Here is a 16,000-nt window from a genome sequence, read left to right as displayed (position 1 = left end):
AGTTTATAATATCACAATTTTGTTAATGGCATCGAAATTGAATATGACAAAATAAGGGTGGATATATAACAATATTAGGTTTATGACATAACATTTTATGACTTCGCATTGCTTATTTTTTTAATTTATTTATTTGACAGAGTTAGACATTTAGAGAGACAGAGAGAAAGGTCTTCCTTCCATTGGTTCACTCCCCAAATGGCCGCTATGGCTGGAGCTACACCGATCTGAAGCCAGGAACCAGGTGCTTCTTCCTGGGCTCCCACATGGGTGCAGACGCCCAAGCACTGGGGCCATCCTCCACTGCCTTCCCGGGCCACAGCAGAGAGCCTGACTGGAAGAGGAGCAACTGGGACTAGAACCCGGTGTCCATATGGGATGCTGGCACCGGAGGCAGAGGATTAACCAAGTGAGCCACAGCGCCAGCCCCATGACATAACATTTCATGAGTTCACATTGCTTATGCCATCACAATGGATATTTTTGAATTCACAATTGATTATGACACCACAGTGTTAGTTTATGGCATCACAATAGATTTTGGCATTGTAATCTTTTGTGACATCACAAGTGATTATAACATATCATTGCTCACTGACATGACAAAAGGTTTGACATAATATTTTTAAGGTTTCACAATTGCTTAAATATCACAATTGTAGTATATGACACCACAATTAATTATGAAAACAAAGATTGTTTTATCACATTGCAATGGTCTATGTATGACATCAAAAAGTTTTATGGCATCATAATTAATTATGAAACCACAATAGTTGTTTATGACATTCCAAATGATTGTGACATAACTATGGTAGATTTATGAGATCACAGTGAATTATATGTCTGCACAACCGATTCTGTCCCAACAATGGTTACTTCATGTCATCACAGTTCATTTTATGACTTCACAATTGATGTTGACATCACATTTCTAGATTTGTGATCTCAAAATTTCTGTTTGTAATACTAAAATGGCCTTATTAATATCACAAGTGACTATGACATCACTATTTCAGATTATGACAGCACAAAGGTGGTTCCCTACATAATAATTTATTGTCATGTACAATGTAGGTTGATGCCATCAAAACCATGTCTTAGTACATCAACATTTATTATGAGAAACAACAGGGTTGTATATGACATCACACTAATTATAACTAATTGTAACTATGGTGGTTTATGGCATCTCAGTCATTGTTTATATTCACAATTTATTGTGAGAACACAATGGTTGGTGTATGAAATCACAACGTAGGTTTATGGCATCACAATATTGGTTTACAGCATCACAATCACTTATTATGACATGATGCCAGTTAAACACTAGATCATAATATCAGAATGCTGGCTTTATAAATATTACAATGGATTTCATAACTTCACAATTGATTTTGCCAATTAAACGGTAGAATTAAGACATCACAGTGGTTATCCAGATATCACAATTGTGACATCATAATTGTTTTCATGTCATAATGATGGAAGATTCATGACAGTTATATTATCATAATGATGTTTTATGTCAGCACAATTGATTAAGTCAAAACCATGCCAGATTTAGAATATAACAATGATAAACTTTGACACCACAATGGATTTTATCACTCACATTGAATATGATATCACAATTGCTTTTAAGGAATCATAATTCATTATGATATCACAATGGATGTTTTGGACATCACAGGATTTTTTTTAACTTTTATTTAATGAATATAAATTTCCAAAGTACGATTTATGCATTACAATGGCTTCCCCCCCATAAGGTCCCTCCCACCCACAACCCTCCCCTTTCCCACTCCCTCTCCCCTTCCATTCACATCAAGATTCATTTTCGATTATCTTAATATACAGAAGATCAGTTTAGCATACATTAAGTAAAGATTTCAACAGTTTTCTCCCACACTGAAACATAAAGTGAAAAATACTGTTTGAGTACTAGTTATAGCATTAAATCACAATGTACAGCACATTAAGGACAGAGATCCTACATGAAAAGTAAGTGCACAGTGACTCCTGTTGTTGACTTAACAAATTGACACTCTTGTTTATGGCATCAGTAATCATCCTAGGCTTTTGTCATGAGCTGCCAAGGCTATGGAAGCCCCCTGAGTTCACTGACTCTGATCATATTTAGACAAGGCCATGGTCAAAGTGGAAGTTCTCTCCTCCCTTCAGAGAAAGGTACCTCCTTCTTTGATGACCCGTTCTTTCCACTGGGATCTCACTTGCGGAGATCTTTCATTTAGTTTTTTTTTTTTTCCCCCAGAGTGTCTTAGCTTTCCATGCCTGAAATACTCTCATGGGTTTTTCAGCCAGATCCACATGCCTTAAGGGCTGATTCTGAGGCCAGAGTGCTGTTTAGGACATCTGCCATTCTATGGGTCTGCTGTGTATCTCACTTCCCATGTTGGATCGTTCTCTCCCTTTTTTATTCTATCAGCTGGTACTTGCAGACACTATTCTTGTTTGTGTGATCCCTTTGGTTCTTAGTCCTATCATTACGATCAATTGTGAACAGAAATTGATCACTGGGACTAGTGAGATGGCATTGGTACATGCCACTTTGATGGGATTGAATTGGAATCCCCTGGTATGTTTCTAACTCTACCGTTTGAGGTAAGTCAGCTTGAGCAGGACATCACAGTTGATTGAGATAACATGACAGTAGCTTTACGACATCATAATGGTGGTCAATAATATCACATTAGGTTTAGGATGTCACAATTGACATGATAATGATACAATGGTGGTTTAGGACATCATAATTGACTATGACAACACAGAAGTCAGTTTCTGACATCACAGTGTTAAAATGTTAGTATTATATTGGTAGTTAATATCATCACAATTGACAATGTCAGCACTATTTGATTTATAGTAACAGGATGTGGATTTATGACTTAATAGCTACTTTTAATAATAAAATGTTTTGGTTATGACACCTTAATGGTTGTCTTATGATATCACAATGGTGGTTAATGACAACACAGTGTTTTTTGTTATCACAATTTATTGTCATTGCAATGTGGTCTATGACATCACAGTTGAACATGACACCACAACAAAGGTTTATGGCATCATAATTGATTATGACACCACAGAGATAGTTCATGACATCACAATGTTTGTTTATGACATCTAAATATATATTTATGACATCAAAATTGGTTACAAAATCACAACAGTTTAATAACACCACGATTGATGGCACCAAAGTGGTGGTTTATAATGTTGCTATTGATCATTACAACACAAATGAATGAAGAACATTCCAATAGATTGTTGATTTAAAAATTGTTTAGGAAAACACAAATGTTCTCAAAATACAACAAAAGGGTAGGCTCATGATATATAAGTGTTGGTTTATGACATCATAATATTTTTTATGACATGACAATTGATTGACACCACAAAGTATTATGACACCAATGGTGTCTGGGGATATCCCAAGTGATTATGAACAGATAATGATTGGTTTATGACATCAAAATTGAAGCCTTGTGACAATTCAATGGTGTTTCCTCTGGATATTAACAAAACAGATGTCATGCATTTACCATGTTCAAGTAAAGTTAAAGTAGAATACCACACAGCCCTCCCTTGTTTTCCATCAAACTCCTCCCTCCTTCCCCTGTCTTCTTACATCAGCTTTTGCAAAGACATAATTTTAAACCATTCTATATTCACAGGCTTCATTTATGGCTAGCCATAATATTCAACAATAAAAAGTGAGAAGACTAAGGACATTAATAGTATGAACAAATACTAAAAATGGCAATTATATCACAAAGTGTCCATCTCATTCCTACATACTTTTTTGTATTCTATCTTAGTTGCAAAGATCAGGAAAAATATGATATTTGCCTTTTTGGGATTGCTAATTTCCCTAAACACAATGGTTTCCAGTTGCATCTGCATCCATTTTGTTATAAAAGCCAGGATTTCATTGTTTCTATGGCTGAGTAGCATTTCATAACATGTGTGTATCATATTTTATTTTTCCATTCATCAGTTGAATTGATTCCATGTCTTAACTATTGTTAGCTGACCTGTCATAAACATGGAGATACAAATAATTCTTTCATATGTCGTTTTCATTTTCATTTTGTTTGAGTAAATTCCAAGGAGTGGGATGGCTGGGTCATATGGATGATTTATTTTCACATTCCTGAGGGATCAACATACTCTGTTCCATAATGGTTGAACTAATTGGCATTCCCTGAAACCGTCAATCATGGTACATTTTTGGCCACATCCTCTCCAGAATTTATTTTTATTTCTGTATGATAACCATTACAAGGTGATATCTCTTTGTGCTTTTATTTACATTCCTAAGATGGAAAATTACCCTGGGATTCTTTTCATCTGTCTGTTGGCCACTTGAATTTCATCATTTGAAAAATTCATGTTCATGTCCTTTGCCCAATCCAGTTATTAACTGGATTGTTTGACTCTTTTGTGGTTGTTGAGTTTCTTGAGCTCTTAATATATCCTGGACATTGAAGCCAGTGCTGTGGCACAGTGGGCTAGAGCCCAGCCTGCAGCACTAGCATCCCATATGGGCACCAGTTCAAGTCCCGGCTGCTCCACTTCTGATTCAGCTCTCCACTGTGGCCTGGGAAAGCAGTGGAAGATGGCCCAGGTCCTTGGGCCCCTGCACCCACATGGGAGACCTGGAAGAAACTCTTGGCTCCTGGCTTCAGAACAGCTCAGCTCTGGCCATTGTGGTCATTTGGGGAGTGACCCAGTGGATTGAAGACCGACCTCCCTATCCCAGCTCTACTACTGTATGTAACTCTGTATTTCAAATAAATAAAATAAATCTTAGAAAAATATATAGCCTGGATATTATTCCTTTATCAGTTGTATAGCTTGCAAATACTTTCTCACATTCTGTGGATTGTCTCTTCATTTTCTTGAGTGTTATCTTTGAAATTCAGAAGATTCTTAGATTGATCCAATCCCATTTTCTCTATATTTATGTTTATTGCCTGGGCTTCTGGAGTCTTTTACAATAATGATTTGCCTGTACCATTGTCTTGTAGTTTTCTCAATGCTTTCCTTTAGTAATTTGAAGGTATTGGGTCATTGATTTGGATCCTTGATCCATTTTCATTGATTTTGCATAAGATGTATGTCAGGAGTCTTGTTTCATGCTTCTTCATGTTGAGATCCAATTTTCCTGGCACCATTTGTTGAAGAGAATATATTATATATTTTCTCCAGAGATTGATTTTAACTCCCTTATCAAAGATTGGTTATAGATACATGGATTGATTTCTGGGGTCTCTGTTCTGTTCCATTGATCTCTATGTCTATTTTTGTGCCAGTACCAGGCTGTTTTGATTATAACTGTCCTGTAGTATGACTTGAAATCCTCTGATATTGTGATGTCTCTGGGTTTGTTTTTGCTGTTTAGGATTGCTTCAGGGGTTGGCACTGTGGCGCTTTAGGTTAATCCTCCACTTGCAGTGCTGGCATCCCATATGGGTGCCGGTTCTAGTCCTGGCTGCTCCTCTTCCAATCCAGTTCTCTGCTGTGGCCTGGGGAAACAGTAGAAGATGGCTCAACTCCTAGGGCCCCTGCACCCACATGGGAGACCAGGAAGAATCACCTGGCTCCTGGCTTCAGTTCAGCACAGCTCCGGCTGTTGCGGCCATTTTGGTGTGAACCAATGAAGGAAGACCTTTCTCTTTGTCTCTCTCTCTTTCTGTCTGTAACTCTACTGCTCAAATAAATTAAATAAAATCTTTTAAAAAATTGTTTCAGCTATTTGGAGTCTTCTCTGTTTCATATGAATTCTAGAAACATTTTTTCCTAAGTCAGAGAAGAATGTCACTGGCATTTTGATTGTGATCATAGTGAGTACTATGAATATTTTCATGATATTAATTCTCCCAATCCATGAACATAGGGCATATTTTTGCTTTAGTTTTGTCTGTTATTTCTTTTGTTAATTTTTTAAAATTTTTCATTGTGGATATTTTTTACATCCTTGGTTTCATTTATACCAAGTTATTTGAATTTTTGTAGTTATTGTGACTGGGACTCATTTTACAAGTTCTTTCTCAGTCATGGCATTGTTTGTATAAATATATATATATATATATGTTATTACCATATATATATATGTGATTGATTTTTGTGTGTCGATTTTATATCATACAACATTACCAAGCTCTCTTTTTATTAGTGGACTTTTTTTATATTGAATAGTAGATAATTTTGGTTCCCCTACACATAGGATCATGTGATAATTTGAATTCCTCTTTCCATTTTGTATTCCCTTGATTTCTTTTTCTTCTCTAATGTCTCTGGCTAAACCTTCAAGAACTATATTGACTGTGGATATAGTTGTATGGTTCTGGATGTTAGTGGAAATTCGAACTGCAATTTAGAGCAAAATGGGGTCTCTATGGCTCATGACAGAGAGGTTCTCCAGGCTGGGGATGTCTCAAAAGTGCTAATCAAAGGGATATTTGAGAAGATGATGGTCAAAGTGAAAAAGAAAATAGAAGGTAAAAGTACGTTTTGGACAAGATGTAAAGGAATATTTAAAATATGCTCAAGATCAATAGAAACTTATGTGTATTTGTCCACCTGAATAGAAGCTGTTATAAAGGAAATGTCTAAATGTAAAATTATCAAGTACTATGGCAATGTTGAATAATTAACATTTCTTAGTCAAAAATTTGGTCATGATAAAAAACTATTCCTTGTAAGTATTCCCTATAATTGAGCTCCTACAGGTAGAGTTAGAGAGAAAAAGGCAAAATCTTGCGGACAAGCTAACTTAACTCTGCCAATTCAGTCTCCCTAGTCCTTACTGGTCTCTTAGGCATTCTAGTTCTTCATGAATCAATCTTAGTAAGGCATGTGCTTCTAAGAATTTGCCAATTTCTTCTGGATTATCATATTTTGCTGTTTAATTGTTCACAATTATCTCCAATTATCTCCATTAATTTTTTGTATTATGTAATACAGAGGCAATGTGTCTCTTTTAATATCTGATTTTTATTTATTTGAAATGCCTTTTTTCTTACTTAGCTTATATAAGAGCTTTTGAAGTTCTAACTTTTCAAAGAGACAGCTTTTGGGCCAGTGCTGTGATGTAGTGGGTAAATCGCTGCCTGCAGTGCTGGCGGCATCCCATATGGACGCTGGTTTGCTCCACTTCCAGTCCAGCTCTCTGCTGTCCTTGGGCCCCTGCACCCTCATGGGAAAACCCGGAGGAAGCTCTTGGCTCCTGGTTTCAGATCGGCACAGCTCTGGCTGTTGCAGCCAACTGGGGAGTGGACCAGTGGATGAGTGGATGGAAGACCTCTCTCTCTCTTTGCCTCTCCTTCTGTCTCTTTGTAACTCTGTCTTTCAAATAAATAAAATAAATCCTTAAAAAGAAACAAAGATACAGTTGTTAACTTTTTGCTATGTTTTCTTAGCCTCTATTGGCCTTATTTCTGCTATAAGTTTTATTACATCTTTTCTTCTACTACTTTTGGGTTTGATTTTTTTTTCTTGTTTTTCTAGTTCTGTAAAGTGAGGTGGTAACTTGTTTACTTAAGATATTTCTGTTTGTTATGCCACACTAATTGCTCTAAATGTCCTTATTAGCACTGCTATACCTGTATTACACAGGTCATGGCATGTTATATTTTAATTTATTTTTTATTATTATTTGACAGGTAGAGTTATAGAGAGTGAGAGAGAGAAACAGAGAGAAAGGTCTTCCTTCCATTGGTTCACGCCCCCCCCCCCCAAATGGCCGCAATGGCTAGAACTGCGCCAATCCGAAGCCAGTAGCCTAGTGCTTCCTCCGGTTTCCCATACAGGTGCAGGGGTCCAAGCACCCAGGCCATCCTCCACTGCCTTCCCAGTCCACAGCAGAGAGCCGGACTGGAAGAGGAGCAGCCGGGACTAGAACTGGTACCCACATGGGATGCTGGTGCCACAGTCAGAGGATTAACCAACTGAGCCACGGCACTGGCCCCAATATTTTAATTCATTTCAAGAAATTTTTAACTTCCTTCTTAATTTCTTCCTTGATCAATTGTTTGTTCATGAATACATTATTTAATTTCTGAAGTTTTATTAAGTTTCCAAAGTGTTTTGTTATTTTGTCTACTTTTATTGTAGTGTTTTTAGCGAAGATACTTGATATGGATTCCAGTTTTAAAACCTTGCTGACAACTGTTTTGTGACCTATCATGTGCTCCATCCAGGAGAGTTTCCATGTGTTTAGACGAATGTGCACTCTGCAGCTAAATGGAATGTTCTACAGATGCCTCATAGATCCAGCTGATCCAGGTTGCAATAAACTTTGCTGTTTCTTTGCTTATTTTCTGTCTGGTTGATCTGCCCACTTATGAAAGTGGGCTGTTAAGTCCCCTAATATTATTTAGTGGAGTCTATCTCCCTGTATTACAAATTGTACACAAAGTGTATTATCAAATACACTTTCCACCCCTTTGCATTTTCAAGCCCTTCTTGAAGACAAATCACTGAAACCATTGCTCTTTCCACACTGTCACAAGGTTCTCAGGAACTTTCCTCATTCCTTTGGGCTAATTTTTATTTTTCCCTTCTCTTACTGTGTATTCTCATAACCTATCATCAATGTAGCTGATTCTTTCTTATGTTTCATCTCTCCTGCAGTTGATGTCTTCTATCACATTTTTCATTTCATGTGGTTTACATTTCAGTTGAAAGACATGTTTGATAGTTGAAATTACTTCCATCTATCAGAGAATAAAGTTATTTCTGTGTTCAGTTGAAGTTAATTGAATTTTCTTTATTTGATTTGTATGCATCTCATAAATATAACATTAGGAATACAGTAATTCTTCTGTACCTGTCCTCCCACCTACTCCTCCTCCCTCTCCTGTTTTGTGTGAGAAAGAAAAAGAAAGAAAAGAGAAAGAAAAAAATCGAATAAAAAACTAACAGAACTCTTCCTCAGTAGTCTAGACAAGAATGTTCTATGTTATTGCTTCTCTAAGGTGTTTGTACTTTTTTTCCCCTTTCTCTTTTCCCTTCCTTCCTCTCCCTCCTTTCCTTTTCAAAACTTAATTGTCTTTAAAGAAGAACCTAAGGATGATACCTCTTTTGTGAGCTCTTAGACATAACTTATGAGACATAATAATATCCACCACGTTGCTGTTGGCTCCTGCCTGCAGCAGCACGTGGCAGATCTCCACGGAGCCCTTCTGGGTGGCTGTGTGCAGGGGCGTGCGCTTGCTCTGCTGTCGCTCTGGAAGTTGGGGTCCGGACTGTCCAGCAGCATCAGGATCACCTTCTGCAGCTCCCCCTTCTTCGCCAGCAGGTACAGCTGCCAGGGCTGGAACCGGAGCTTCTTCCTCCTCTCTGACTCCTGGATGACCAGGGCCTTTTCCAGGGCTTCCAGGCCTGGCCCTGGTGGCAACCCCATGGCTGACAGGCAGCCTCCATTGGGCAGTGTCAGAGAGGGGCCAGAACTGCCGATGGTGTCCGCGAGGGGGTCGCAGGGTGGGCGCTGTGGCTCCCCATGCCCACGCATCTGGGTGCTGGGCTGGGACGTGTCCGCTCTCCCAGGGGCATCCTGGGCCAGGGTTGGGGGCACGGGCACTGCAGTGCCAGCCAAGGAGGTCACCCCATCCCCCTGGCCCAAGTCGGCCCGGCCACCGGAGGATGTGGCCCCCGCGCGCAAGGACCCAAGGACCCGGCCTGCCTCCCGCATGGCCACGCCCAAGGCCGAACCCGTGGCTGTCGCCAGGAGGAAGGGGCTGGCGGCCAGCAACAAGGGTGGCCGGGCGCCCCTCGCCAAGAAGTCCCTGGTCCGCAAGACAGCCACCCGTGCCCTGTCCAAACTCACAAATATGTGAAAATTAAACAACAGTCTAAATATCTGAACCCCAAAAATCAGAACGGAGAACATAAATACACCAAATTAATAGAAATAAAGGCAAAAGACACAAAAACTTAAAGTATATGTACAAAGCAATGCTTAGGGGAAAATTTATAGCTAAAAATGCTTGTATAAAGAAGAAACAAGATCTCAAGTAAGTAATCTAACCATTCACTCTAAGATACTACAAAAAGAAAATCAAACCAAACCTGAAAATAGTAGGAAGGGAATAATAAAGATTTAAGTAGAAGGTAATGAACTATAGAATAGATACAAACACTGGAATATCAGACTCTTTTTCAAAGCCTTCAAAAATCAATAAAACTGATAGGATAAAAAGAGAATTCACAATTTAGTAGAATTTAAATGAAACAGATATCATTATCAACTTTACATGAATAAAAGGGATTATACAGGAATATGCTCAAAAATCTTACTTCAAAAAATTATACAGCATAGAAGTAATGATAAAAGTTTAGAAGATAAGGACTACCAAACTGAGTCAAAAAGCACAGATAATAAACTGTAACAAGTGAAGGAGTGAGTTAGAATTTTAAAAAATCATACACAAAGAGATGAGCAGTTTCCCCACTAAATTCAACAAAATTTTTAAAGAGGGAAATGTCAATTCCTCACAAACCTTTCCAATAAATATAACCTGGCACACTCCCCAATTCATTTTCTAACTACACTGATAAATGAAAGAAATCACAAGAAACTAAGAAGCCAATATCTCTGATGAAAAACTCCTCACCAGCGCCGCGGCTCACTAGGCTAATCCTCCGCCTTGTGGCGCCAGCACACCGGGTTCTAGTCCCGGTCGGGGCACTGGATTCTGTCCTGGTTGCCCCTCTTCCAGGCCAGCTCTCTGCTGTGGCCAGGGAGTGCAGTGGAGGATGGCCCAAGTCCTTGGGCCCTGCACCCCATGGGAGACCAGGAGAAGTACCTGGCTCCTAACATCGGATCAGCACGGTGCGCTGGCCGCAGCACGCTGGCCACGGCAGCCATTGGAGGGTAAACCAATGGCAAAAGGAAGACCTTTCTCTCTGTCTCTCTCTCCCACTGTCCACTCTGCCTGTAATATATATATATATATATATATATATATATATAACAATTTCAAAAAACTATGATAGCCCATGTAACAAGATAAAAGGATGCAGCCAGCTGAACTTGTCTCTGCTGGTCAAAATTTTAGGAAATTCATGTTCAACTCTAAGGGGCACACTGGAACAATGCTGTCATCCCATATTTTGCAGAGTTCCTGATACAGTGTTGTTTATTAAATAACCAAGAAGAAAGGTTGCAAGGGAGGAAGAAAGGAAAAGAAGAAGAGGAAGAGGGAGGAGGGACAGGGAAAATGATGGAAAGAACCCAAAGTGGAGTGCTTAGCTGCATAACAGAACTTTGTATATCCAAACTCAAGACTTGGAGAGTGAATAAAACAAGCGTTTTAGAGGAATAAAGCCTGAAAATGCATAAAGATCATCATATGGAAAAGATATTACATTTATTGTGGGATGCCCAAAAGAATGGCAAAAGGAGAGCAAGTTCCAAAGAACTAATTTTCTATAACATATGAAAGGGACTTTATCATAAAGCCATTCAGTAATTGAATGCTGGTGGAGGAATGAGCATTTAGCCTAGTGGTTATGTTACCGGTGAATGGCAGGGTTCTTGTCTTCACACAAGAAAGAATTCAGGCATGAGACAGAGTAGTGGAAAGTAAAGTAACAAAGTTTATTAGGGAAAAGGACATCTGTAAGAACAGATGGGCACCTCTCCAGACAGGTGCACACTCCTTGTTCATATGACATGGATATATCTCTACATTCCGATTATTCCCCTTAGGTATTGTCTAAGATCACTGAGGCCCCACTTTATAGCCTACTTCTTCTGAACCCTCACCAGAATCAGCTTAATGCTCTTGTCATGGCCATATGGGCTTGTTCTAGCCATCACTTCAAAAATCTTCCACCTCTACTCATTACCCAGTTCCAAAAGCCACCTCTCTGAGTTCTTGGTCCTAATTTCTGTCTTAGGCCCCTAGGGCTGTGCTATCAAAATACCTTAGATGTACAGTATCTGCAGAAGAAACATTGGCCATGGGCCTGGAGGCTAAGATGTGCAAGATCGAGGCACCAGAAGATTGGGTGCCTGGAGAGGGCTTGCTCCCTGCTTCAAAGATGGCCCATTCTCACACAGCAGAAGGAACAGCTTCCATTAAGCTTTTTTCATGAGGGCAGAACTCTCACAGCCTAATCCCCTCCCAGTGGCTTACTCCTTGACACTACTGCTTTGGGGATTGCCATTCAGCATACAAATTTTTGGGGGAACTCAACATTTTGGACCACAGCAGCGGGTAATCTTCCAACTGTTTATTGAATGCTTTTACAACTGGACAACTTAGTCTTAAGTATTAAAAAATACCATTCTCACATTACTAAAGAATTTTAAAAAATAGGAGGGAGAAAACATCTTTTTAACTCAGCTTTTTCCAGCAATGACTAATCTTTGGATTCCTTTTTGTATCAGCAAATACAAGTCAACCTATTCCTTTTAACACTTCTGTACTTTCTCAGTGCATAGATGTCTTGTTCTTCAGTAGCCAGTCCCCTCTGGGTAGTTGTAAGATGACATTTTCCCTATTTCTTATAATGCTGCAGCACTGAAAATACCTATCTTTTCAAGTATATTTTGTGCTATTTTCTTATAAATGGAATTGTTGGGTAAGAAAATGTATAAAATTGTGTAATCATTGTCGATACTATGCCAAGATACACTCTCATCATTAGTGACAATGCCTGTTTTTCATTCCTTTCCTATGTGAATTTAAGGCTTAAGTGGACACACTTAATTTGTAAATTTAAGAATTTTTTATTATTCATTTGAGAAGGAGAAAGTGGGAGGGGGAGAGCACTCTATCTGCTGGTTCATTCTCCAAATGCCTGCAGTGGCCAGGACTGGAGCTAGGATCCAGGGATATAATCCAAGTCTTCCAGCTGAGTGGCAGGAGCCCAATCATTTGAGCCATCAGAGCTGACTTCTAGGGTCTGGATTCCAGGAAGCTGTAGCTGGGAGCCAAAACTGAGAATCAAATGTAGGCACTTCATGTGGGATAACTGTTAGGTAGGAAGTCAGATATGAGCTTATGTGTGTGTGACAAAGGCCTAAAGAGAAGATGTCTATGTCCAGGATATGCATCTGCATCTCAAAGTCATCCTGATAATGTTTCAGGGGCAGCCCAGTATCTGCATCTTGCCCTGCTCCCTCCTACCCTATAACCTGCCAGGTGGTGGTCCCCACCCCTTCTGCCTGATAACCTTCCAGATGTAGCCCAGTATCTGCATTTCAAATACCCTGCTCTGGATCCCAATTCTCCAGGGGGTCTTGCTCACCTTTCCTCTAAACTCAGGACAGCACCAGCTAGGCTTCCTCCTGTCTGATACCTTCAGGGGAAAACTCAGACAGGAGCTTCTTAATATTTACATCCATAAAATCCTTTGTTTCAGGAAGAGATGTGTGAAGACAAAGACCCATCTCCTTAAACCACCCCACCCCCACCTCAACTGGATGGGGTGTGCTCAGCCCTCTGCCTCTCTGCTGAGCCGCCCACCTGACCTGCCTGCCCAGGTGTAATCTCTCCACTCAACCAGGTAACTTCTCTCCTCCCCCTCCCCGACTCCTTACAGCACTTTTTCAGATCCAGCTTCCTGCTAATGCACCTGGTAAGGCATCAAGTAGTAGCTTAAGTCCCTGGGTTCCTGCCAGCCAAGTGGGGAGATGTAATTCCCGGCTCCTGATTTTGGCTTGGCCCAGGTCTGGCTGTTGTGGTCATTTGGGGAGTGAACCAGCTATGAGCAAAATCTCTCCCTCTTTTTTCTCTCATTTCCTTTTTTTTCTCTTTCTGCCATTCTTTCAGATAAATAAAATAAAACTTTAAAAATAAAAGGTATTCATTTTTGGTACATAAACTGTACAAATATACTCCTCAAGATAGCATTTTTCTTCTCACCTATTGATAAGTTCTGGAATTTTAATATGTTTTCCTTTGCTGTTAAATAGGAATAGTCTTCTGAATTACTAACAAAATCAGGAGACTCAAAAAATGTAATCATGATTTAAACTGTCATTGATATTTAACTGCAAGGAAATAAAAGTTAAGAAAAGTTAATTCATGTGCAAGCATAAAAAGCAAGCCTTTGACATCTGGGTCTACACCAGTGTACTCAGTCAATAGTTTCCAATCTTACTGAAGCCCAGAGAGTTCTATTGGGAAGATATACTGAACTGTCTCTTCATCATTAGGTTTCTTTGTAGGCATACATGTTGGTTTTTCTGCCATGTCAAGTTGAAAGAACTGAAAATGAAGAAATAAAGTCTTTAAAAATGTTCTTACAAAGGTTACATTCCTGCTTTATATCACCACGGACCTGTTTTGAGTTGCAGCTGTCTTGCTACAGAGGCTTCTACACAATAAATAATATACATTCAAGATACGTGGTAATGCATGTAACCATAACACAAAAGCATTCTAGGAAAGGTAACTTCCTTTTTGAAATCAAGAGGACAAAGAGCACTCACTCTTCATTAAAGGACTCTACAGTCATGAGAAACTAGAGACTTTTGTTTTAATCCATGCTAAACCAACCAAGAAGCCTGCATAATTGCTTATCTTTCCAGAACAGCTTACCAGGGAAGTCTGGGCATTAGAGTACAACAACTGAAGGAGAATTAGAAAGACAGAGCTTATAGAATATAAAGGAGTCCCTTGGACACTGAACTAACATAATGATAATTCTCACAAAGCACCTACTATGCATCCAGCATTGCGCCCAGCGCCTTGTGCTTTACCTCGTTTAGTGCTCCTAGGAGCTCTGAGGTGGACAGATTTTCATTGCCATCTGCCAGGAGGAAAAAAGACACAGAAAGCCAAAGGAACTTACTTGCCCAGAGGTCCAGCAGGTCCCAAAGCTGGTGTTCTTCCTAATGACCACACAAGTGGACCAAATCACCATTTCCTGTGTTTGCAACAGTTGCAAAAAAGGAGGGGTGGATACAAGGGAGTCCTGTGTGCTGATTTCCCAGCAGGACCGCCTGGGATGGCCCTGCTGCCCTACTTTTGAGAACAATAGCACAAAGATATGAAGACTAGGAGGCTTATTTTAAGAGGAAATATATATGGGTAACATAAAAAAGAAAAATTAACTAAACCAAAAAATAACCCAGCTCTGTGTGGTGGTCTCTTCCCTGGATCTACTCTGAAAATTGCTACCCTTTAGAATATGTAAGTTCTCTCATTTTCCCGAACATTAGATGGGTTCTCTTCTATAGATAACATTCTGTACTGTGGCATGGTTTACTCTAGCATAGACTATACAAAGACGCTATATTTGCTGATGTTGGGCATCACAGTAACTTCTAGTCATTGAATTACAACTGGTAATAAACATTTAAATTACTGGGAAAAGGTTGCTCCCTAACTTCTTATTCACTAAGAATGTAAGTAAGTTACTACAAATTCAACAGTATCTGTTTCTGTATATTTTGGCACATCTGTCCAAGTCTAGTTTGAAAACCAGACATTGGTTGGTGTGTATTTCAAAACCCAATTATAAATGAATTGCAGGAGACCAGCATTGTGGCATAGCAGGAAAAGCCGCCACCTGCAATGCCAGCATCCCAGCCCCTGCCTATGTGATCATCTGGGGAGTGGAGCAGCAGACAGAATATCTCTATCTCTCCCTCTCTCTTGGTAACTCAGACCTTTTGGCCTTGCAGTTAAGAGGAGCTGGTTGAGGAGCCAGCACTGTGCCAGAGTAGGTAAAGCTGTGACCTGTGGCACCAGCATCCCACATGGGTGCTGGTTCAAGTCCCAGCTACTCCACTTCCAATCCAGCTCTCTGCTTTGGCCTGGGAAAACAGTAGAAGATGGCCTGAGTTCTTGGGCCACTGTACCCATATAGGAGACTCTGAAGAAGCTCCTGGCTCCTGGCATCAGATCTGCCCAGCTCCAGCCATTACAGCCACTTGGGGAGTGAACCAGCGGATGGAAGACCTTTCTCTTTGTCACTCCCTTTCTCCGTAACTCCACGTCTCAAGTAAAAAACA

The sequence above is a fragment of the Oryctolagus cuniculus genome, chromosome 19 (assembly GCF_051225735.1).
Source record: "Oryctolagus cuniculus isolate XC-2025 breed Fujian yellow rabbit chromosome 19, ASM5122573v1, whole genome shotgun sequence".
Lineage (NCBI taxonomy): Eukaryota > Metazoa > Chordata > Mammalia > Lagomorpha > Leporidae > Oryctolagus > Oryctolagus cuniculus.
The sequence above is the reverse complement of the archived record's forward strand: the minus strand, read 5'-3'. Positions refer to the sequence as shown.